Genomic DNA, 23,018 nt, shown 5'->3' with positions numbered 1-23,018 from the left:
TCGAAGCCCATTTCTAGAAGAAGATGAGAGTTGGAGATACAACTATTTTCCCCCCAAAGAATTATCCAGTTTTCTTGGCTTTGTTGAATAATTCATGTTTTTAAGCCATACTGTTCAGATGTGAAGTCTCTGTACAGAAGAGCCTGTTTCTTGACTGTCTGTTCTATTCCCTTGATCGACCTGCGGTCTTGGCCCCAGGCCACAAAATGTAAATTGCTAGTGATCAAGTACCATACTTCTTTATCTGGCAGAGCAGGTCTGATTTTAAATATCACAGCTTTTATTTGCAAATGGGAGAGTGACGATTTGTATAGAATTTACATGAGTAAAAGGGTGTTCTCTCTTTTTCGGTGGACAGTGGTGTTCCATCATCTTATCAAACCAGCTATTTTCCTATTAAAAAGATATTTTCACTTCTTAGTGAATACTTTGAGGGCATGGCATTTCCCTCTGTGGAATGAAAGGCACTGCCACTTACCTTAAATATTCTTACCAGGTGCCCTCTTCCTCTGCCTGAGTGTCTGGGAATGCTTAGGCCCAGAGTCATAGGGGGGTGTCCAGAAATTGGCTGAGGGAGGGGGGGAACTGGGCACTTGAGAGGGTGCAGACTCTCATACACTCATGACACAGCTTGATCAGAGTGCTTGCAATGAAGAGTCAGCTGATCTTTATGTATTTGTTTTAATTTTTTTAAATATTTATTTATTTTGAGAGAGAGAGAGAGAGAACGAGACGAGGGTGCAGAGAGAGAAGGGGACAGGATCCAGAGCAGGCTCTGCACTGATAGTACAATGCGGGGCTTGAACTCCCCAACCATGAGATCATGACCTGAGCCGAGGTTGGACGCTTAGCCAACCGAGCCACCCAGGTGGCCCTGTTTGTTTTTTTTTTTTTTTAATTTTTTTAACGTTTATTTATTTTTGAGACAGAGAGAGACAGAGCGTGAACAGGGGAGGGGCAGAGAGAGAGAGGGAGACACAGAATCTGAAACAGGCTCCAGGCTCTGAGCTGTCAGCACAGAGCCTGACGTGGGGCTCGAACTCACAGACCGTGAGATCATGACCTGAGCCGAAGTCGGACGCTTAACCGACTGAGCCACCCAGGGGCCCCTTTTGTTTTTATTAACTTCTGAACCAGTTTTCTCACACTGGGCTCCTCAAGTTCCATAAGATTTATCAGAGTAGCTGGAGAAAAGTTCTTTCAAAATAAAGTTAGAAAATACCCTGTTGTACCATGTCGAACAAGGTTCTCTGCAGCAGGACTTCTCAGGGCCTTTAATCTGTTCGTATCCTGTGACTCTCCAAGAGTGTTATTAGACCCTGGCACCCTTCTCCCAGAAACACTGGTTATTACACCCTGGCACCCTTCTCCTAGAAACAATAGTCAACATCGCAGTCAACACTAGGCTGTCTAAGCTCTGAAGCCTGGGAAAGACTATTTCTCCGATACTATGATTTTTCACACAAAACTGAAAAAGACAAAATGTCGCCAACAGAGAAAAAGAAAACAGCCGTAATTAATGATCATCATTGACAAGGAGGCGGCGGTCCACTCTATCTCTGGTGGCAGTTTCAGCTTTCCCAAGTGAGTTCTGTACATTTTCTTGGCGGCCCTCCCTCCTCCCCGGTGCAGAGTGCAGGCGAGGCATTATCATCCCTCTTTGCTGAGAAGGCTGACGTCCTCCGGCCGTGGGATGCCGGAGCCCGCACGAGCACTGCGCCCGTGGATTGCACGACAGATTTTGTCAGCTTTCCTTTGCTGTGTCAAGTGACAGGACTCAATGGCAGAAACCAACAGCCATTTATTAGCTGACAGTCCTCCAGGCCAGAAACACGGCAGAGTGAAGCCGGGTTCTCCGCTCAGGGTCTCACACAGTGAAATCAGGGTTGGCCGGGCTTCCTTCCTTTCTGGAGACTCAGGGGAAGATTCAGCTTCCAACTCATGTGGGTTGTTGGCAGAATTCATTTCCTCACGGTTGTAGGACTGCGGATTCCGGGTCCTGGGGCCGTGCACGCTCTTTGCCATGTGAACCCTCATCTTCCAAGCCAGCAACAGGGAGTCCAGGTCTCTTTCTTCAGGAGGAGCTCTGTCCCTTGTATGGGCTCACCTGATTAGGTCAGGCTCACCCAGGGTAGTCTCCCTGCCTAGAAGTCAATTTACTTGCACCTCAATCCCATCTGTAAGATCCAGTCACGGCGGTCCCTTAAGACCCTTACTGGTCCCTGTAAGATCCAGTCACGGCGGTTCGTGTGGATCGAACATCTGGGAGACAGTTTGTGTACCGGATGGGGTTGGGGGGAAGCAGTGGGGATCTGGGGAGTTCTGCCAGCCACATTCACGTCTTACTGGGTGGGGCTCCAGGATCGGGCTTGCTTTAGAAACTTTGTGTGCTGCTAAGGTGGTCCATGTGTGTCTGGGGACATAAAAAATGAGTCACAAGAGATTTGATCTCAGAATTCATAGAACACACGAGGACACCAGAGAGGCTCCCCAGAAGCTGATGCTGACAACCGGGCCACGTTCTTTCCACGTCCGGCAAAACCGCGTTCCTCGCTGCTGCCTGTCCGTGCTGTCCTGGGGCTGGAAAGAATCTGTGCAGCGTTCAATGGTTGCCTTTTAGTGACTATTTTAAGAAGATTCTATTTGAAACTCCACTTGTTGTCTGTGGCTGCAATAATGCTCAATGTGCTGGGGGCAATGACATCCTTAGCCACCGTGGCCCGGCTGTTCTTTACGGGATGTTAACATCATTCACGTTTTGTTTGTCGTCGATGATCAATGGCTAGAGACTACGGTTCCCAACCCCCCCCCCCCGCCCGCCAACTGACACTTTGTCACATGAATGTCACATCCCCAGCTACCACTCACCTCACCATCCGAGTTCCTAATCGCGAGTTTGTAAATGTCACCCTACGTTTTTAGTGAAATCTAGCAGGAAAACACTTAGCCAAACCAGACTCCCTGGGCCCACTGATTGGTGGGTCGCAGGTTCCCGCTTTCAGCCACCATTGCGGGGTGGGTTGAACTGGGGAGATGATAAAGGAACAGCGCCCCCTGCCCCCCACCCTTCTGTTTCCCTGCCATACTCCCCCCTGCAGGAACCGTCAGCCTTCCCACCGGCCGGGAAGTGATTTCCTGTTACAACATGAAAAAAGCCTCCTCTGGGGGCTGAGTGGACAGGCCCCACCGCACGGGCCCCCTGCTGCAGGGCCGGTCCCTGCGTCCCCCGCACTGCTATCCCCTCCGAGCTCTGATGTCATGGGGACCACAGGCCCAGAGCCTGGGGCCGGGCTCCGTGTCCCAAGCAGGCCACGCTAATATCATTAAGCCGCCTGGTTTTAATTTGCAACCACTTCCCAGCTGTCTACTTAGAAGTGTTTAAAGCCAAGCTCTTTCATTCTTTCCACCATTTACTGGTGATCGGAGAAGTTTAATGATTGTCTTGTGAGGCGGGGGTGGGACACAGGTCAGAGAGTGATGAGAAAGAAGAATTATAAGCTGGAAGAGAAACGCAAGATAATAAAAGTGTAATTTAAGACATCATACTTGCACAATTACCGTTGTGTGTCACACTTAGCAGGGAGTCTAAATTTATCTCACTGCTGATAGTCCACTGTGAGAAATAAAACTGTACAGAAACCTGGGGGGGGGGTGTTCCAGAATTTCTCAACAACTTTATCTAGCAGTTCAGCATGTGGGCAGGAGAGTGGGGGAGGCCTCGGGGCCTTCCGCGGTGCTCAGCCCGCAGCGATCGCGCTGTTTCGGGTGGAGCTGGCCACCCCCCCCCACCAGGGCCCGCGGAGCCCCCCACTTCCAGGGCAGAGAGCAAAGAGACGCTGAGGCTCCGCCCCCCGGGCCATGCCCTGTCCCCTCTGAGAACAGGGTGGTGGCTCTGAGATCAGTCATTCCGGACGCCTCCCTCCCTTCCACATGCCCACAGAGATGACCCGTGGGTGTGGGTGGCGGTCGCCCCGCCCCCGTGTGCCCCACATCTCACCCTTCCCGGTCTGCAGCCCAGCCACCTCTCACGCCTCACTCGGGACGTGCCCCTGGGTTTCTCTCATGTTCTCCGAGCTCAGATCCCATGACGGGATGTCCTCCTGGCCCCGTGTCCCTCCGCCTCCCTCCTCCGGCCAGGCCGCTGGAAAGAATCCCGCCCCAATACCCAGTGTCCCCCTCCACCCAGGTGCCAAGGGAACGGGTTTCAAACCCACATGACGTCACTTTGTGCCCTCGCTCAAGGCCCTCCAACAGCTTCCCGTTTGGCTTAAAATAAAGTTCAGATACGACAGCGGCCCGCAGCCTGCTTTCTCTGATGCAGCCTCCTCGACCCCCTGGCCTCCAAGAGCCTCCTCGCCTTTCTGTCCACTGTCCTCGCCACGTCCCTTCCCACCTCAGGGCCCGTTCAGGTCCTGACCCCTCTCCCCGGAACCCACTCCCGCCAGATGGTCCCATGTGCATAGTTCTCTGTGCAAATGTCCCGGCTCCAGAGAGCTTCCCTCCCCCACAGGATGGGACCCAGTGGGACAGGTGTCCCCAAGGCAAGAGGGCATCTGGCTCGCACGGGCCAGCCCCACAGACGTTTGGGAAACGAGAAGACAAAGACGTGTAGCTTCCCTGAGATCTCGGAAGATTTAACTATTTAAACTAAGAACCAACATAGATTTTCCTCCTAAGTTCAGTTCATTGCAGGGCTAAATACTCTAATCCAAGCAGTATGGCAGCTTCTGGAGCTGTGTTGTCCAATCTGGTGGCCACTGGCCACATGTGGCTATGGAAATAGAAATGTGAACTCCTTGAGGCAAACCACAGTTAACTCAGTTCCTTAGTCACACGGTGCGCATTTAAGAACTCTGCAGTCACACGTAGCTAGTGGCTGCCTGTTAGGGACTAAATATTTGTGTCCCCTCCACCCCCGCCCATTCACGCTGAGGCCCTCACCCCCAGCGAGACGGCCTCTGGAGGCAGGGCCTTTGGGAGGCGACTAGGGACTAGGGTTAGTTGAAGTCCTGAGGGTGGGGTCCCCGTGATAGGATTGGGGCCCTTACAAGACGAGGGAGAGACCAGACCCCTCTCGTCCGTGCCGTGTGGGGACACGGCCAGGCGGCGGCCATCTGCCAACCGGCAAGTGGGTTCTCAGCAGACGCTAAATCGGATGGCACCTTCATGTTAGACGTCCGGCCTCCAGAACCGTGAAAACACGTCTGTGTGTTGGGCAGCCCAGCCTGTGACGCTTGCTCATGGCAGCCTGAGCCGACGACACATCACCCCTCCGGCACCCGCTCCCGCGTCCTCGCTGGAAGTCCGAGCCCTCAGAGCTGTGTGCCGCGTGGTAGAAAAGACCCAGTGGCCCTCTCCGGAGGCGTCCGGAGGCGGCTGCCGAAGGATGGACGGGAGAACGGTGTCCGATGAGTCCCGGCAGACGAGCGCACAGGTGCGGAGCGCTTAGCACGGAGATGCTGACTTTGAGCCAGGTTTCCAAGGATGAGCGGGAGCCACCAGGTGAAGCAGAGCGTGACAGGTGAGCGGCTGACCCTACCCAGGGCCCTGAAAATAAATAGAAACGCACCCAGGTGTAAAACCCCAAGCTTGGCAAGATCAGTACAGAGAGAGCGTTCTCGCAGCATGAGTGCTGGGGGGACGGAGCCACGTTACTCGGAGGAGAGGCGGCTTAACTAGCGTCCGTGAGATAGAGAAGAGGTGGCGTGGGATTGGGGGAGGAAACGTATCGTCACGGGGACAAAAGGCCCTGAGGGTCAGTTGGAGCCCACGCCTCCTGCAGACCAAGCACCTTGCGGTGAGCGGCCGATGGCACCTGTAGAACGGGCTCCATCCACACAGGCGGGTCCCCGAGGTGGTGCTGGCATCGCCCCCCCCCCCCCCCAACTGGAGACAAGTAATTCAGCCTTCTCTCCGCTCACCCGATGTCACTTTCTTGCCAGGGTAACTGGATATCGCCTGATATCCGGGAGCCTCAAGTACTCCTCTGCCTTCCCGCTGTGACTTTGCTTCCTGGTGGCCAAGTTCGGGCAAAGTGTGGGCAAGCATTGGTCTTCCTTTGTCCCCAGCGCCTGGCGGGATGCCCCCGCCCAGGGAGCAGGCACCTGACTGCCTCGGAAACCTGTGAGTGGTAAGTGGACCCCAGCCTTGCTGCTTTTGTGCCGGTTCTCAGCTGGGGGCTGGCCTTGCTCTGGTCACCCTGAACCCCCTCCACCGGGACGGTGGGGAGCAGGGAGACAAGACTGGGGACTTCAGGTTTCCTGAGAAGCTCCAGAGGGAGCCGGTGGTAACTGAACAAGCAGCTCCAGGGACCTGGGTGAGGAGTCGGCCAAGGAGGGAAGGGGGCGGCGATCTGAACGTGTCTCTTGGGGTTGGTTGGCGGAAGGGGCAGGGCACCCGGCACACGGGCCACAGACTCTGTAGCTGCTCACCCAGAGAGCAAGCTCTCCATCCACCTTCCCGACACGTCTGTGCCGCTCGCGGGAAAGAGGACGGCGACTGCAATACGTTCAACAGATGAGAACGCTTTTCCCTGCCTGCCTGGTCCGCGCGGGCCATTTCTCACGGTTTCTGGAGGCTGTGATTGCCGCCACTAGGCGCTGAGTTCGAGAGGATACAGCCAGCTGAGCCTCGTGGTGAGTAAATGCTGGCGGCCACACTAACTTTAAATTGATATGAATGTCACGGTTGCCTTTTATAGTTTTCCTGAAGGCTTTAGCAACAATAGACCAAGGCAAGCCGCATGGTACCTGAACCCGAATCGAGCCCGCATTTTTCTGATGTGTATTTAATTTGGTTTTGGCACAGAATCTCTGTTTTTCTTGGGTTTTACATCATTTATGAGGTTGCATGGATACACTCTAACAAAACATCATCTATAATCAAACGAGGCTCACAGAAGAAAGAAATGTATGCCAATTCCGACTAATCTTAGCCTTTATGGGAATAGTGATTTGCTCGGAATGATTAGCCAAACATCTGTGTCAACACTTTCTGAGCTGGAGAGAGAGATGTTCGTCGCCACATTTACGATATTTCTAGCTCCACAGAGGGGAAATGCTCATCGCAAACAAATGTCTCAGCTAAGCTCTTCTGAGTATAATCGACTCTCCTAATTAATTGCAATAATTAAAGGCACAGATACTTGCAAGGATTGCACGTGTGTGGATTGCATGTGGTTTCAAACTAAACTTTCTAATAAAGTGACCTCCCGTCATCCCCTGGAGGCATTTTAGGAAGAAAGTCATTTTCTTTTCCCCATTGCACAGGGGCATATGGTCTCACGTACCCCTCTAATCCAGGCATCACTCAGCATTTTCTGGGTTGAAACAGAAAAGGCATATAGGCTCGTCAAGGATGGTTTATGTGATTAAGGACGACAAAAAAAAATGTCAATAATTGAATCCATTGTCAAACATCTCCTACAAGAGACAACATCTGTACCCAGTTGTCCACACACAGGGCAGTCCTCGGTGTTTGTGGCGGAGAACGTATTTCTCCTGGTGACCACAAACACACAGCTGCCAGACGAAGCCGCCCCCGAGAGCACATCTCTGCTGCTTTGGGGGGCTAGGGAGGATGGTGTGGGCCACACCGTGGGCAAGGAACGTCTTCTGTCCTTTGCTAAAGCTTCCCCTCCGGGGACAGGTTGCGCCCTGCTGATGATCTCTTCTGTTCCTTCGTGACATCCGTTTATGTCATCCTTCTGCAGGGCAGACATCGCAGGAAGGAACGCGGTAATGAAACGAGATCTGCACACATGTGGCAGCCGGACCAGCTTCTCAGTCTAGGAAGAGTCATAGATGTAGCTGATGAAAAACCAGGAAAGCAGAACGGCGTTCCTAGCCCGGGGCAAGGCTGATGCTTCTCTGTTTCCCTGCACTGGAGAACTCTGTGTATCTGGGGCATTTCTATCCCATCGGAATCATCCGAAAGTGCCCATTGATGTGGGGGGTAAGCAGTGTCTCTGTTTAATCAGCTGTGTCTTCTGTGGGCACCCGAGGCTTTCTCAAGGCCTCAGAGGAGGCCAGCGTGAAACCTTTGAGTCACGGGATCAACTCTGTAAACCTAGAGACAAATTCCTTGAGTTTAATAAAATGAGGTTTTAAATAAAATGAGGTGTTTTTTTTTTTCCTTCCTTAAATGTCTGTCCCTATTGAATTTGGCTCCTTCTTAAGCCCCTGTAGCATGGAGGGGCGAGTGATGGAAATAGAACAGTCTGAGATATTTCAGTCTCCAATTGCAGTGGATTCTTTGAATTAATCACGTCAGTTGGATGGAATCCAATTTCAGGTTTGATCTCACTCTGAACAAGCAGTATTATCTTCTTGTTTCCCGAAGCCTGCCTTTTTGTTTCATAGAGTTGACCTGGGAGGCAAGTTAGCATGCAGCACGACTGGGAAAATCGGCCCAAACATACCTACGTGAACTTGGTACGGGTTGCAAGTGTCTTTCCAGAGTGCTCTGGCTTACTCGAGAAAATTCTGGCTGTGGACCAAAGTCATCATATTTCCAGGTGGGTTTGCAATCAGCTACCTCACCGTCGTAGAGCTTTAGTCTGGCCTTCTGCGTTTTCCCCACTTGGGGTCATTACAAACCCTTACATTGTTATGGTTGTTGAAAATTTAACCGGGAAAACCATCGGCCCACCTTCACCACGGAGCTGAAAGCTGACAGAAGAGAAGTTTGGGTTTTATTTCACTTCGAAGATGGCCATTCGGGAGGCCAGGAGACAGTGTTTCAAGGTTGAGTAAACCCAACCTCCGGTCCGATGGCCATCCAGAACATGGAGGGCGCCCCTGAGCCCTGCACCCCTGCCTCGGAATTCACGTGCTGAGCAGGACCTCGTTCAATACGTCTTCATGGAAGCAGATTTATGTGTCAGCACCAAATCGGCAAGGGGCAAAAACGTAGCTGGAGAGAATGTTCAGGTGTTCAAATGAATTTCACTGGGATGGAAGTCTTTCCTGTTTTTCCAGCACGTTTATCGTCATCACCCAGATCTGCCGAACTCCTCCCCTCAGGCGTATGTGTGATTTCACTGGATGGTAGCTGGGTCTCTTCATAGGATGACAGCCTCCCTAGGGGATGTGTTTAAGGACAGGAATGATTGTTGAGTTGTGCCATGATCTAAATCCACCCATCCCGCCCCCCTCCCCAATCCCTTCCTTGATCTCTCAGAAGATCGGGACCTCAGGTACCCGCATCCCTCTGTCCATTTAGAGTACTACTACTTCCGAATTCCTTGGTTTAGAAAATACCATTTATTGCCAACAGATTTGATCAGTGACCTTCTTATTGTTCCAGCCTTCAGAAAGCTGAACAGCTCACTTTGGCACCTTCTTTGTGAAACAAGTTGCTTTTGAGTCAAATCTAAGCCAGGCCCCCACCTCCCGACACGCTGCTCACCTCTACGGGAACCCCTGGAAGAAGCCCTGGGGCAGGGGAAGACGAGACCACACATCCAGCCAAGGTCACCGTGGGTCTTCTGTGTCCCACCCACCATCACTACGGATGCAGTGCTGGCACACAGACAAAGGGGGAAGGCCTCGTACTGCTTACTGAACTTATTCATTCGCGTAAAAGATTCCAATTTTACAAGAGTTGGTTTCCAGGCTTTGGACTAAATTTTGGACGTTTTGAACCGGTTAATTGGAGCCATTCAGAAATTATCATAATTTGCTCCATTTCCTCCCCAAATGTCCCCTTTTCATCGATCCAGTTACATGTATTGTTAGAGCGAGTGACAGACCAGCTACTGAATGTACGTGTGCTCTCTTTCTAGTTCACGTATTTTGTTCTGAGATAAGGAAATCGGTGAAAAAAAGAATCTTTGAAGCTTGTTGTCCAAAAGTTTCTGTTCTTTCTTTTTCTTGGGATACCACTCTGAATTTTTGACTCAAAGGGACAGGCCAAACCTGCTTTCAGTAACACCTTAATGGTTTTGTGAGTGTCCAAAAGTAACTGGAAAAGATCAGTAAAAGCGATCGAAGGGTTGAAGAGGCTCCTTTGCCATCAGTTGTGGTTTGTTCTGGAAATGTGTGCGGGGGAGAGGAGGCTGTCGGGAGGCTGGGGAAGGGTGGGGAGGAGAGAACACTGGGCCCCCAACAATTGCACGATGACGGAGGGAGCGGCCACTGGAATAACTGAGAAGTGCTCTGTGTTCTTGGACTGTGCCCACAGGGCGGGGGCTGGAGCAGGGCAGGTCCTTCTTTTCTGAGGGGGGATGTGGGGGCTGACAGCAGGGGTAAGAGAAGAATCAGGGGAAGGGAGTTGAGGGGAGCATCCCAGCCTGGGAGACAGCATTTGTGTTTGGATCCATTTTGCCTTGGACCCAATGACCATAACCCTCCATCTAGGAAATGACTGGGACCCACCCAGCTCCTTAAGCCCCACAGGCCACCACCCTGTAAACACGCTACGATGATGCCCTGGGCCAGGTTAATTCCACATACTCCCTAATCTCCCCATGTGACGCGGCTGTCCCTCATCATGTCCAGGGTCCGCCCCACCCCCATCACCCACTGTCACACCCCACGCTCACCATGTGCTATACGCAGCACGAGCCCTGCCACCCCGCCATCTGTCCGCACCTCTATTTTCTCGTGTTGGGTTTCGATGCCTTCCCCGCTGTTGTGTCTCCTGCATCCACCACAGAGCTTAGCATAGAGTAGGTGTTCAGCAAACGTCAACTAAGTGAGTGGAAGAAATGCACACCAGACTGCCTACTCATTAAGTCTCAGGTGATAGAGCAGAGATGTGAGCTTGTCCCCAGGAGGGGGAAAACCCTTGTCAAGATGAGGACTCCACATCGCACTAATCCCTTCTTTAAAACAACCAAGTACTTTTCATTTTATTAGTCACTTTCCCGGAAGTGAAGTATAACTCACTTCCTTTGGACAAAAGCAGTCCGTCCCCTTCACTGTGGTTTCTCTCTTCCCTCTGGGCACAGGGGCTCGCCGTCTGCTCACATAGCCTTTCCCTGGAATCATAAAGTATATTTCTCTCTCGCGCTCTCTCTCTGTCTGACCTAGCCATTTCCCTCCCCATCCTGTATCCACAAACACGGGCATACCTTTCCACTCCGTTCCGGCTCCCTCTCATACTCCCCATTGCAGCTGGACGGGGCCAGCTCATAGTTTGGGAGATTAGGTCACTGTGGCTTGTCTACACAGCTGTGTTTCTGGCGGGGCCCCGGAACCGCTAATCCCGTCCCTCACGGTGGAGCCGATGGTTTAGTCTCAGGCATGCCCATGCTCCTGGAAACATGACACATTCATAATAAAGTCAGAACACGAGTCCGCTAGCCCCGGAGCCCAGCTTTACTTCCAAACGTCTCCCTGCAGCTTCCCTAACCTTGGTGGGAGCTCTGGACTCATGGAGACTCTCCCAGCTGATGGCGGAGTGGCTGCTGTTAGGACCACCACGGCTGCTGATCATGAGGTCTGAGCACGTGGGCTGTGCGTGGTGGGCGGTCCCTGGGTTGACAGGGGCAGTGGCTGCCCTTCCGTGTAGAGGGGACCGGCATGCTGGCCTCACCCTGGCCACTCCTTGCGATGGTTCTGGACACACCTAATCTGGAATTTGACGGGTGAGACGGGACCCGTAGATTGGGTCCAAACCAGAAGAATGCCAAAGGCATGCCGGAAGGGAGTCGGGAATTAAGTAATACGGAGAGAAAGGGGCTAGCCCACGCCTGGACTCCTGGGGTCTGGAGAGATGATAACTCCTCTGCAGCACCCGAGAAGAGTGAGCAGGAATCCAAGGAACCATCTTCGTGCCCGCCCGATGCTCCCTCAGCTCCTCCTCCCGGGCCACCACTCGCCAGCTCAGAGGCTGTCCTGTGGTTTTACGAGGCTGTCTCCGGGGCCTCTCGACAGATCCAGCGAGGGACACCCAATCCTCGCCGGGAAACGCTGAGCCTCTTCCCCAGGGATTTGAATGGAGATTCCTCAGGGGCGGAAGCCGAACAACGTAAGCCAAGGACACCCTGGGCACCAGGTCCCCTGCTATTTAGAGGGAGGGCTCTGGGCTCACGGTGGCCCACAGAGAGGAGCTGAGGTCCTGACGCTGAGAAAGCCTGAGCCTACATCCAGCGGTCAGCAGCCGCTGGGGTTCAGAAACGCTGCTCACGGCCAGGGCTTGGCCGTCTACCCCCTTCCTTGGATTCTGCCAACCCGATTAACTGACGCTTTCCTTGTGCTCATTCACCTCAGGTTTTCTATTTCTTGCCACCAAAGGGGTCCTATCGGACTAGTGGCTTTCCATCCTACAGCCTAATTCCTTAGTAAAGAAAACTCTGTATACAGCATTGAAGTATACTATACAGATATCAAACATTTTATCTTAGGCATAAAAATGGCAGATCCCGGATACGCGATGGAGGAAGTAGAAGATGATCAAGGAACGTCTTATTGTGTCAGAAAGTAAGGAAATACTAAACAGAGAGGGGGAGAGAGAGAGAGAGAGAGAGAGAGAGAGAGAGAGAGAGAGAGATGGGGGCTTGTCACAAGGACACAGGAGCCACCAGAAGGAGCTCCCACTGGCCAAATCCGGGAGTATTTGCATTCCAATGTATTCAAGGATGACAATGAATTATTTGAAAATATCCAGGAGTCCATGCAATAAATAAATAGATACACAAGCTAACCGGGGGAGAAGGGAGGGCTCTCGCTTGTGGTAGTATTAGAATAGTATTGTAGTGGCATTGTGGTGGCATTTTAGTGGTGTTGCAGTGGGGTTGACGAGTCAGGCCGATAAATGCGGCAGGTGCACTGGGTAGAATGTTGCCGAACAGTGTCCTTCCGGCAGGAATCATCAATGACCGCTAGATCTTTTCGGGGGCGGGCCGGATTTTGAGGAGGAACAGGATATTGTCAAATCTTAAAGGGCCTCTCCCCAGATTTCTTTTTTTTTTTTTTTTTAACGTTTATTTCTTTTTGAGACAGAGAGAGACAGAGCATGAACGGGGGAGGGGCAGAGAGAGAGGGAGACACAGAATCGGAAGCAGGCTCCAGGCTCCGAGCCGTCAACCCAGAGCCCGATGCGGGGCTCGAACTCACGGACCGCAAGATCGTGACCTGAGTCGAAGTCGGATGCTTAACCTTCTGAGCCACCCAGGCGCCCCTCCACAGTTTTCTTATTAGAGGCAAGGGTAGAACTGGCAAGCACGGAGCAGAGAAATCGGACCACGGGGAGGCTGGGCGTTTAGTGCAAAGCACAGCTTGCATAGTGCACATGACACAGTGCAGAGACCAGACCCACGCGAGCAAATGCTTGCTGAGAACACGCTCTGAGAAAGCGAGAAGGGCCGGATTTTGAAATGTTTCGGGGGAAAGGAGATTGAAGTGTGTGACAGCTGAGTGCAGAAAGTGACCCTAGACAGTGCTAGTCCTAGCGGGGAAGTGTCTTAAAGGACATCTTTGCGCCCGTGGCCGCACATGGAGTATAGATGGTGGGCCAGATCAGAGGGTTGTGTCATTGTGAGACTCACCGTAGGTGTCGACTGGACGGTGGCTAGGTCAGGACATATCCTCCGTCTGGGGGTAAAGAGACGTGATGTATGCAGGCTATTCTCAAAGGGTTCAGAAAATAGTCTATACAGAGAGACACAATGAAGAAGCCGACGGGTCAAAAGGAAACAGTAGTTGATTCTGAGTACAGGCTACACAGGTGTTCTTGTTCTGTTTTACAACTTTCGCTCTAATTTTCTAACACTTTATTTCGCCATAACGTGTTAAAAACAACAGGGAAAGCAGTGCGATGTATTCCTGGAAACCCAGCCCCGCCTGGGGTCACTCGCACTCGGGGGCATCCTTGGCTTGGGCTTTCTGCTGTTTGAACTCGGTAATGGTGCAGCAGGTGGGGAGTGAGGCCGCTCGCTTTTCCGCCACGTGTTTGGTGACTTTCTCCTTTCTAGGATGTTGGCTTCAATTAACCTCCAGGTAGCAGAGGGCGGAAAAAACCCAGCTGTGTGCCAACAATGAGACTTGGCTTTCCTGCGGCCTCAGAAAAACTGTAAATAAATCAAAACGCAGGGGATGTCATTTGATCTGGAAAAGGGTTAGCTAAATACTCCAGGATGTTGGAAACAAAAGATATTTTAAATACCACAGGGCGTCCAAGCGTAATTTAGAGGGTGTCGTTCTGCCCAATATTGGCTGACGTCAGTTGAAAGTAAACTATGGCTAAAAACTAAAATCCCAAATGTGAGAGGAAGAATTTTAAAAATCCAGTGTTAGACCCCAATGCTTCGGTGATTCTCATTTTCAGGGTGGGATTTAACAAGCCCTTGGATGATTTCCACGTCCACCAGGGTTTAAGAATCACTGGGCTAGCTCTCTTTTCCCAGTGTTTACTTTCGTCGAAGTACCAACCTCTCAAGGAGATAGGTTTTAATGGATCTCCCGTCACTCCCTGTAGCCCTGGGTAGATCAAGTCAAATCATCTGGCTTACCGTAAAGTCGGGGAATTGGACCAGATGACTTCTCATTTCTCACCTCCTTTCTCTTATTTGGTTTACTCGGAATCACATCACGCTGGATTTATCTGCTTCAAAGGCGTTTTCAACCCTGCTGCAAAATGACATGCCAGAATTTGCTCCTATCTCGACCTCTCGGCAGAGCAGGAGTCATGGAGCACGTCGGATTTCCCTTTGAAGGACACGTGCGGAGACCGGCAAAAGTGGAAGCCCCAGACTCCCCTGCGCCCCCAGGGTCTGGTGGGGACCGTCCTTGGCCAGGGGGCTGTCTGGCTCAGAGCTGTGGTCACGCCTCAGCCCCGAGTGGGGGAGTCTACACACATTTCAGGGAGCACATAGGCACCAGGAGAGCGGCAGGACTGAAGCGGGGTGCCCACCCGCGGACAGCACTGGGCGTGAGCTCTGCAAACGTGGGGGCTTGGTGTGGGCAGGTGGGCATAGCCCTGTCCTCTCCAGCACAGGGACACGCTTCCCTTCTTAAAGGGTGCCCTTTGGGAAGCTACAGGGACACTGGGGAATGTGGGATAGGGGTCTACCTTGCCTTTGTCTTTGGCTACCTGTGGGATCACACGTGCCGCAGGGACCCACGACAGAGTCCAGTGTGGCCCATCTGGGGAGGCGGAGGCTTCCTTCCTCACTTGACTGAGAGGAAAGGCACGGGGCAAGGGAACTCGCTCGTCCTCTCCCCACGGGACCCCCTCCAGTCCCCTGACCTCTCCCCAGGAACAGTACACCTGTTCAGCTTGTGATGGGCATAGAAAGCTCTTTACGGGAGATGCATCAGAGTCCTTCCTGGCGGCTCCCCTGCCCGCACGTCCCTCTCTCCTGGATGGTGGGCTCCCATGCACGGCCATCTTGCCGTCCTGTTTTGTACCCCAGTGCCTTCATCTCAGGGCACACGGTAGGGGTTCAAAAAATACACCTAACGAATGGACCACTGCACTAGAGGTAAGATGTCATTCTGTCACTTCCATGGGAAAAGCAACGTTTAAGTGTGAAATGAGGTAAAACTTAAGCTATAAACCAGAAATGTCTCCATAGGCATTTTCAGAACTCTTGGCCCTTCTGTGGACACCCCACCCCCTCTCCAAAGTCACAGCGGACAGGGAATGAGAAGGGGACAGTAGAGCCATGGAGGGGGCAGCAGATACACCCTTCAGAAACGCACATGCGGTGGCTCAGGACGCAGCCATACTGGCCGTCAGACACATGCACCGACAGAACATGGCAGCAGACGTGGGAACGGCTTTGCAAGGTCTACGGAGCAAGGGCCAAAGTCAAGGTCAGGAAGTAGAAAGCCGGGAGTTTATACAGATCTCTACTCTGGTTGGCGGGAGGTAAACGGAAGTCACTGGCTCCTTATAAAACACGTGTTCATTTACTCCTCAGTCAGTTGTCACCATTGGTTTTCTTCTGTCCTAAATGTACGTGGTGGCTCCCTCGATGGCTTCCAAGCAGGGGTGATGGGAGAACACGTCTGCAGTGGAGACTGGCCAGCCCACAGAAGTTCCAGGGAAGTGAGCAGGCGGGATTTGGGCTTCGGAAGTGGTTCCCACAGGAAAAGGGAAACACATCCTCTGGTAACCTGCAAGCATGGCTCCGGAGACACACAAGAAAATGTGAGATTTTTCTCCAACTAGAGTTAACCCCAGGCTGCACTCCATCTCTCAAAAACAACCGGTTGACGGGGTGCCTGGGGGGCTCAGTCGGTTGAGCGTCCGACTCTTGATTTTGGCTCAGGTCGTGATCTCACGGCTTGTCAGTTCAAGCCCCACGTGGGGCTCTGGACTGATAACACTGAGCCTGCTGGGGATTCTCTCTCCTTGTCTCTCTCCCCTCCCCTGCTCTCACTCTCTCAACATTAATCAATAAGCTTCAACATATAAATAACAAGATTACGGAGGGAAAATGCGTATTCATAAAAAAAGGAAGTGGGGGGAATGGATGTGAGCTTGGAAAACAGGAATCTTGGACCTAACCTGGTTCTGAAATAAGTGGAGTTGGGAGCCAGTTGTGTGTGTGAGAGATTGCATGTGTGTGTGTGTGTGTGTGTGTGTGCCGTGAGAGTGTGTGCAGCACATGTGGGTCTGTGTGTGTGCCTGTGATGTGATGTGTGTGTGTGCATGGTGTGTGCATGTGTGTGAGTGCATACACGGGTACATGAGGTATGTGCAAGTGTGTATGTGTAGAAGTGTGTGTGGTGTGTGTGAGTGCATGTGAGTGTGTATGTGCAGGTGTACATGTGTGAGTGTGTGTGTGTGTGTGTGTGTGTGTGCTATCCTTGTAACCTTCAAATGCCCACAGAGTCTTAGTGGCCACCTTGGGGTGGAAGGGAAGAGAGGGAGAAGGGGAGGGGCCAGAAGGGAGACAGGGCAGGGCAGGAGGGAGATGGGGCAAGGCGGGACTGGGGGGGAAATGGGCGGGGCCAGGAGGGAGACAAGGCGGGGCCAGGAGGGAGACAAGGCAGGGCAGGAGGGAGATGGGGCGGAGCAGGAGGGAAATGGGCGGTGCCAGGAGGGAGATGGGCGGGGCCAGGAGGGAGACAAGGTAGGGCAGGAGGGAGATGGGGCGAGGCAGGAGGGAGATGGGCGGGGCAGGAGGGAGATGGGGCGGGGCAGGAGGGAGATGGGCGGGGCAGGAGGGAGATGGGGCGGAGCAGGAGGGAGATGGGGCGGGGCAGGAGGGAGATGGGCGGGGCCAGGAGGGAGACAAGGCAGGGCAGGAGCGAGATGGGGTGGAGCAGGAGGGAGATGGGAGGGAAGGAAATGGGCAGGGCCAGGAGGGAGACAAGGTAGGGCAGGACGGAGATGGGGCGGAACAGGAGGGAGATGGGGCGGGGCAGGAGGGAGATGGGCAGGGCCAGGAGGGCTACAAGGCAGGGCAGGAGGGAGATGGGGCGGAGCAGGAGGGAAATGGGCGGGGCCAGGAGGGAGACAAGGCAGGGCAGGAGGGAGATAGGGCGGGGCAGGAGGGAGATGGGCGGGGCCAGGAGGGAGACAAGGCAGGGCAGGAGGGAGATGGGGCGGGACCAGGAGGGGAGGTGGGCAGGGCCAGGAGGGAGAGAAGGTGGACAGAGCCCAGGCTCCTGTGGGATTGTGGGGAAGGCTGCCCAGGGCGGAGGATGGCACGTTTCGCCTGTGTCGTCTGCACTTTGTTCTGTTCTGCCTTTGTGGAGAACTGACGCCTTAGTTTGTCAGACGTCAGGGAAGAAAGAAAGCATTTATTTATGCTTGTCGGGAAGGACAGTGGAGACAGGTGGGACCCTGAATTCGAACCCAGCCTTGCCAGGAGCCAGCAGTGCACCCTGGCCCATGACATCACCTCTCTTGGTCAGTTCTTGATCAGTCAGTGTGGCGATTAATAAGATGCTATATTATTATATATCACAACACACACACATATATGACGTGATGCCGTGTTTCTTCGCTCACAAAACCCTCGTACAGAAAGTTCTAAGCGCAAGTACCTGGAAAGCACTTGCTTTCATATCCCTTCTGATCTGAGTATGAAATTAAACGTGGTGCTGACCTTCAGATTCAATAGTTGTGTTAAAAATAAGACAGCAGGGGTGCCTGCGTGGCTCAGTTGGTTAAGCATCCACCTCTCTCTTTTTTTTTTAACGCGTATTTATTTTTGAGGGAGAGAGAGAGAGACAGAGACAGGGCATGAGCGGGGGACGGGCAGGGAGCGAGGGAGACACAGAATCCGAAGCAGGCTCCAGGCTCCGAGCTGTCAGCACAGAGCCTGATGTAGGGCTCGAAACCATGAACCGTGAGATCATGACCTGAGCCAAAGTCAGATGCTCAACCGGCTGAGCCACCCAGGTGCCCCATGCGTCCAACTCTTGATATTGGCTCAGGTCACGATCTCTCCGTTCGTGGGATGGAGCCTTGAGTCGGGCTCCACGGTGACATCACAGAGCCTGCGTGTGATTCTCCCTCTCCCTCTGCCCCTCCCCCACTCATGCACTCACATTCTGTCTCTCTCTCTCTCAAACCTAAATAAACATTAAAAAATGTAAAGCGGCAAATTATTACATAGGAACAGGCTCATAACCTAAAATAAAATGTGGTCCTTCACGCTGCTAACTTGCACATTGAAAACGATTAAAACGGTGAATGCTTTCCTCTATGGATTTTACCCAAAGAAAAGTTAATAACACAAAATACAACGGAGGCCCCGGCCCCAGTGGATGCGGCAGGCTCCGCGCTGGCTGGGAGAGGCAGTCCCTTGCTCTTTGGAGGCTGTTAGAACCCTCCCCACAGGCTCCACTCTTGCCCCGGCCAAGCTGAGTCCGGTCCACAGAATATTCTCTGGTTCCTGGAAACCGATCTCGACCTTGATCTTTTCCCTCAAATCGTTTCCTCTGTGTGGGGCTCTTTCTCCTTTACCCTAGCTCCTTAGACCAACCAGCCCCGGGATCCATGCCAATGCTTCTCCAGCATTGGCGTTTCAGAAAAGAACACCACTGCCAGGTTCCTGTCCCAGAAACCCAGACCCCGACCTAAGTCCCCCCCGCCCCACCTCCCTCTCCTCACAGACCTTTGGCAGCTGCCTGGGTTCCTGGAAGCCTTTTCTTGGAGTTCATATACAGAACCCTTAACCACAGTTTTTAAATATGTGCTACTTTTGTAGCAAAACTTGTGTCCTGGGTGATCAGGTTTGCATGTGGGTGTTGGGGTGCCCGCGATAGAGGGGGTGGAGCCCTTTATGCACCCAGATCTCTCTGTATGGCCCTATGTCTGTGGCCAGTTCATGGGGCTTCCCCAGCTCGAAGTCAGCAGGTACAGGTAGGTCCCTGCCACCCACAAGAAGCCTCCCCCGCCCGTCCTGGGGGCTGGGACCTCCTCTGACCCACTATCCATTCAGGTCACCGTGTCCTCTCACTGCCCCACAGCGGGATCTTCTGAGTCCTGTGACATCTCCTTACAAAAGGAAACTCCCTTTCCCTAACTCTTGAGAAGTTTGCAGATCTGACTGTCAGAACGTTCCCCACACTGCAATAATCCTCTTGAATAAAGTCCGGGTTAGGTTTTACTGGATGTCAAGCAGAGGCCGCCTCAGTGAAATGCCCACGTCACATCTCAGAAAGGCTACCACGTCCCCACAGTCCCCCCACTGAGAGGCTGGGATGTGTCCCGCAGGTGCCCTTCCGGCCCGGGGCTGGCTGACTTTGAGGAAACTAAGCGGTGTGGCCACTAGAGTGGGGAGGTGACTGCTGGACCCAGCCCCAGAGGGAGGGGGCGCCCAGGACCAGCCTCGCATCAGGATGGGGGGACTTGGGACCCTAAATGACCCACCGGGGCGGGCACTGAGGCAGCCCAGCACATGGGTGTGCCCATGCCTCCGGCCGGGTAGCCTTCTGGGAAGTCACAGGCCTCCAGACTCACCTCCAGCTCTGGGTCCATAACCAGAGGTCCGTGGACAAGAGGAATGAGGAATGGACCCTCTGGGTGACTGTATGGGGATCATGTAAAGCCTGCAGGTGTCCATGGACAAGACCCTGAAGAGGTTAGCATCAAACACTCAGGTCAGTTCGAGCTGGAGGGGACCCCAAGCAGCAGCGATCCCAAACCCCTTCTTTTTCCTCATGAGAAAATGGAAAGCCTGTCGCTGATATCAAACAGAGAAGCGAGGCAGAGGCGCAGTTAACGTCCCCCAGTCAACTCTGACCCGGAGGCTCTTGTCACTCACCCCTGTCTTATCACTCACCCCCCTCACCTCTGTAATCAGGACTCCTCGGGGCATGATGTAAGGAGAAACCACAAAAGACGAGCCCAGAAATGTGACTGTATTCAGACGGAATGTGTCAGATAAAACAAATTTGTTTGCAATGGGCAAAAACCTGACTCCCAACTTCTGCCCCAGATGGGAAGTACTTGCATGAGGCAAGAGAATTGCAATGGCTCAGCTTTCCCCCAGAACAAAGCACCTAATAAATCTGTGAACCCAGTTTGCAAATGAAACTTTTTAATCATTCAGGGAATGTTAATTGGCTGTTGTCCTTAACGCCTCGGAAAGAACTTGTAATGAGGAAAAGCAAAACAGAACAAGTCCCGAGTCTGTGTCTGGATTCGGGTAACTAGACTTCAGTCCCTTTACTTAGTTTTATTTACAAACTTCTTTGAATAAACCACGTGGCTTGTCTGTATAGACTGAATGTAAATTACACATCCCTTTCAGGCAAAACCTTACTAACCTGGTTATAAAGTGCGCTCTGGTGGAGTGGGCATTTGGATCTTTTATGTAGTTATTTCTTTATTTATTTTACTTGAAGGAGATTTTAAGATTTTTTTTCTTTATGGCTGCAAATAACCACCGTAACAATCCAGAAGAACAATGGTTTTAGGGCAGACCTAACCCATCAGACCCTAACAAGAAGCCGGTTCCCCATTCAGTTAGAATGGGGTTACTTATCATTTCTTTTTTTTCCTTCTTTTTTTAAACTTTATTCATTTATTGTTGAGAAAGAGACAGCCCGAACAGGCTGTGTGATGTCAGTGCAGAGCCCGACGTGGGGCTCGAACTCACGAAACTGTGAGATCATGACCTGAGCTGAAACCAAGAGTCCGATGCTTAACTGACTGAGCCACCCAAGTGCCCCATATCATTTCTTAAACAAAGTTATGGACGTGGAATCCCCTAGCCTCACCGCTTCACATTTGTTGAGCGCCTCTGATAAATCTCACTATTTTACCTCACACCCGTCCAAGTGGCTAAAATGAACCACTCAGGAAACAACAGATGCTGGCCAGAGTGTGGAGAAGCGGGAACCCTCTTGCACTGTTGGTGGGAACGCAAACTGGTGCAGCCACTCTGGAAAACAGTGTGGAGGTTCCTCAAAAAATTGAAAATAGACCTACCCTATGACCCAGCAATAACACTGCTAGGAATTTACTCAAGGGATCCTGGAGTGCTGATGCACAGGAGCACTTGTACCCCAATGTTTATAGCAGCACTTTCAACAGTAGCCAAATTATGGGAAGAGCCTAAATGTCTATCAACTGACGAATGGATAAAGAAATTGTGGTTTATATGCACAAAGGAATACTACGTGGCAATGAGAAAGAATGAAATCTGGCCTTTTGAAGCAACGTGGGTGGAACTGGAGGGTATTATGCTGAATGGAATAAGTCAGGCAGAGAAAGACAGGTACCATATGTTTTCACTCTTATGTGGATCCTGAGAAACTTAACAGAAGACTGTGGGGGAGACGAGGGGGAAAAACATTACAGAGAGGGAGGGAGGAAAACCATAAGAGACTCTTAAATACAGAAACAAATTGAGGGTGGACGGGGAGGTGGGGGAGAGGGGAAATGGGGGATGGGCATAGAGGAGGGCACCTGTTGGGATGAGCACTGGCTGTCGTATGTAAGCGATGAATCACGGGAATCTACCCCCGAAACCAAGAGCACACTGGATACGCTGTATGTTAGCCAACTTGACAATACATTATATTAAAAGAATAAATCAATAACTCTCCCTATTTTGCGTTCAGTTTCTTATATGGCAAATGAATCCCCCTTGACAGAGACCCTCGAATCACTAAGAGTCAGGGATCCACATCTGTCCGTGTTGGGCATGGAGAGAACAGAAGGACTGAGCATCACTGAGCCCCTGGCTAGCTGCCAACACCCTGCACTGCCCTGACCGCAGCCCTCGGTTTCCCAGCCCTGCCTCCTTCCCCGTTTTCCAGGTGAGCGCCCTTGACACAGACATTTATCCCAGTCTGGCCGGTCACAAGAAGAGAAATTCAGATTTGTGGGACCACACCTTCTATGTGCAGCCAGGTCTATCTGCCAGTCTCATCTGGGGTCCCGAGCGATGCTTTGGTCTCCTGCACAGACAGAATGAGCTTTTAGAGGCAGAAACCAGGCGTCGACAAGGGTAGAGACGACCTGAGCTACGGGGTGTCTCAAGTTCCCAGGCTCTGAGCCTCGTACGTTCAAACTTCACTGAGCCCGGCACATTCTCGCAGACACCTCACATTTCTTCAGTGTCGATTAGAAAACTTGTTTTTGTTATTGTGTTTAACTCTCTGACTCTGCTCGAATACGTACCCTTTTATTTAGGCGAAATTACAAGAACCGTTCGTTTAAGAGGTTGTGTTTTAAACGTCTAAACCTGGACGTTATGTTTTGTAGAGACGTCTTACAAAGATTTTGGAGGCCCGAGGGGCGGCAGTCGGACAATCCCTTATTTTGTTGGTTATTTTCCACCAAATGGGACGGCTGGTTTCAGTCCGATCTTGAAAGTCCAGAACAGTCCACACGTGGGGAAAGAGGCCTCTGCAAGCCCACCGACCCCACTTCTCTTCATTGGGGTGCAGCCCCTGCGGAGGGGCGTGCCAGCAAGGCACGTTCACGAAAGCAGGATTCAGTAGGCAAGAATATGTGGAATCTGGAGATTTAAAGTTCTCGGTGCAATTGTATCAGTCAACCTACCATACCACAGCACGGCACAGCACAGCAGGAATTCATTGTTTCTGGTGACTTGAACAGGTGCACTTGAAATGTTCCCACGACATGCCGCTGGCTTC

This window comes from Panthera onca, chromosome A1 (genome assembly GCF_046562875.1).
Source record: "Panthera onca isolate mPanOnc1 chromosome A1, mPanOnc1 haplotype 2, whole genome shotgun sequence".
Lineage (NCBI taxonomy): Eukaryota > Metazoa > Chordata > Mammalia > Carnivora > Felidae > Panthera > Panthera onca.
The sequence above is the reverse complement of the archived record's forward strand: the minus strand, read 5'-3'. Positions refer to the sequence as shown.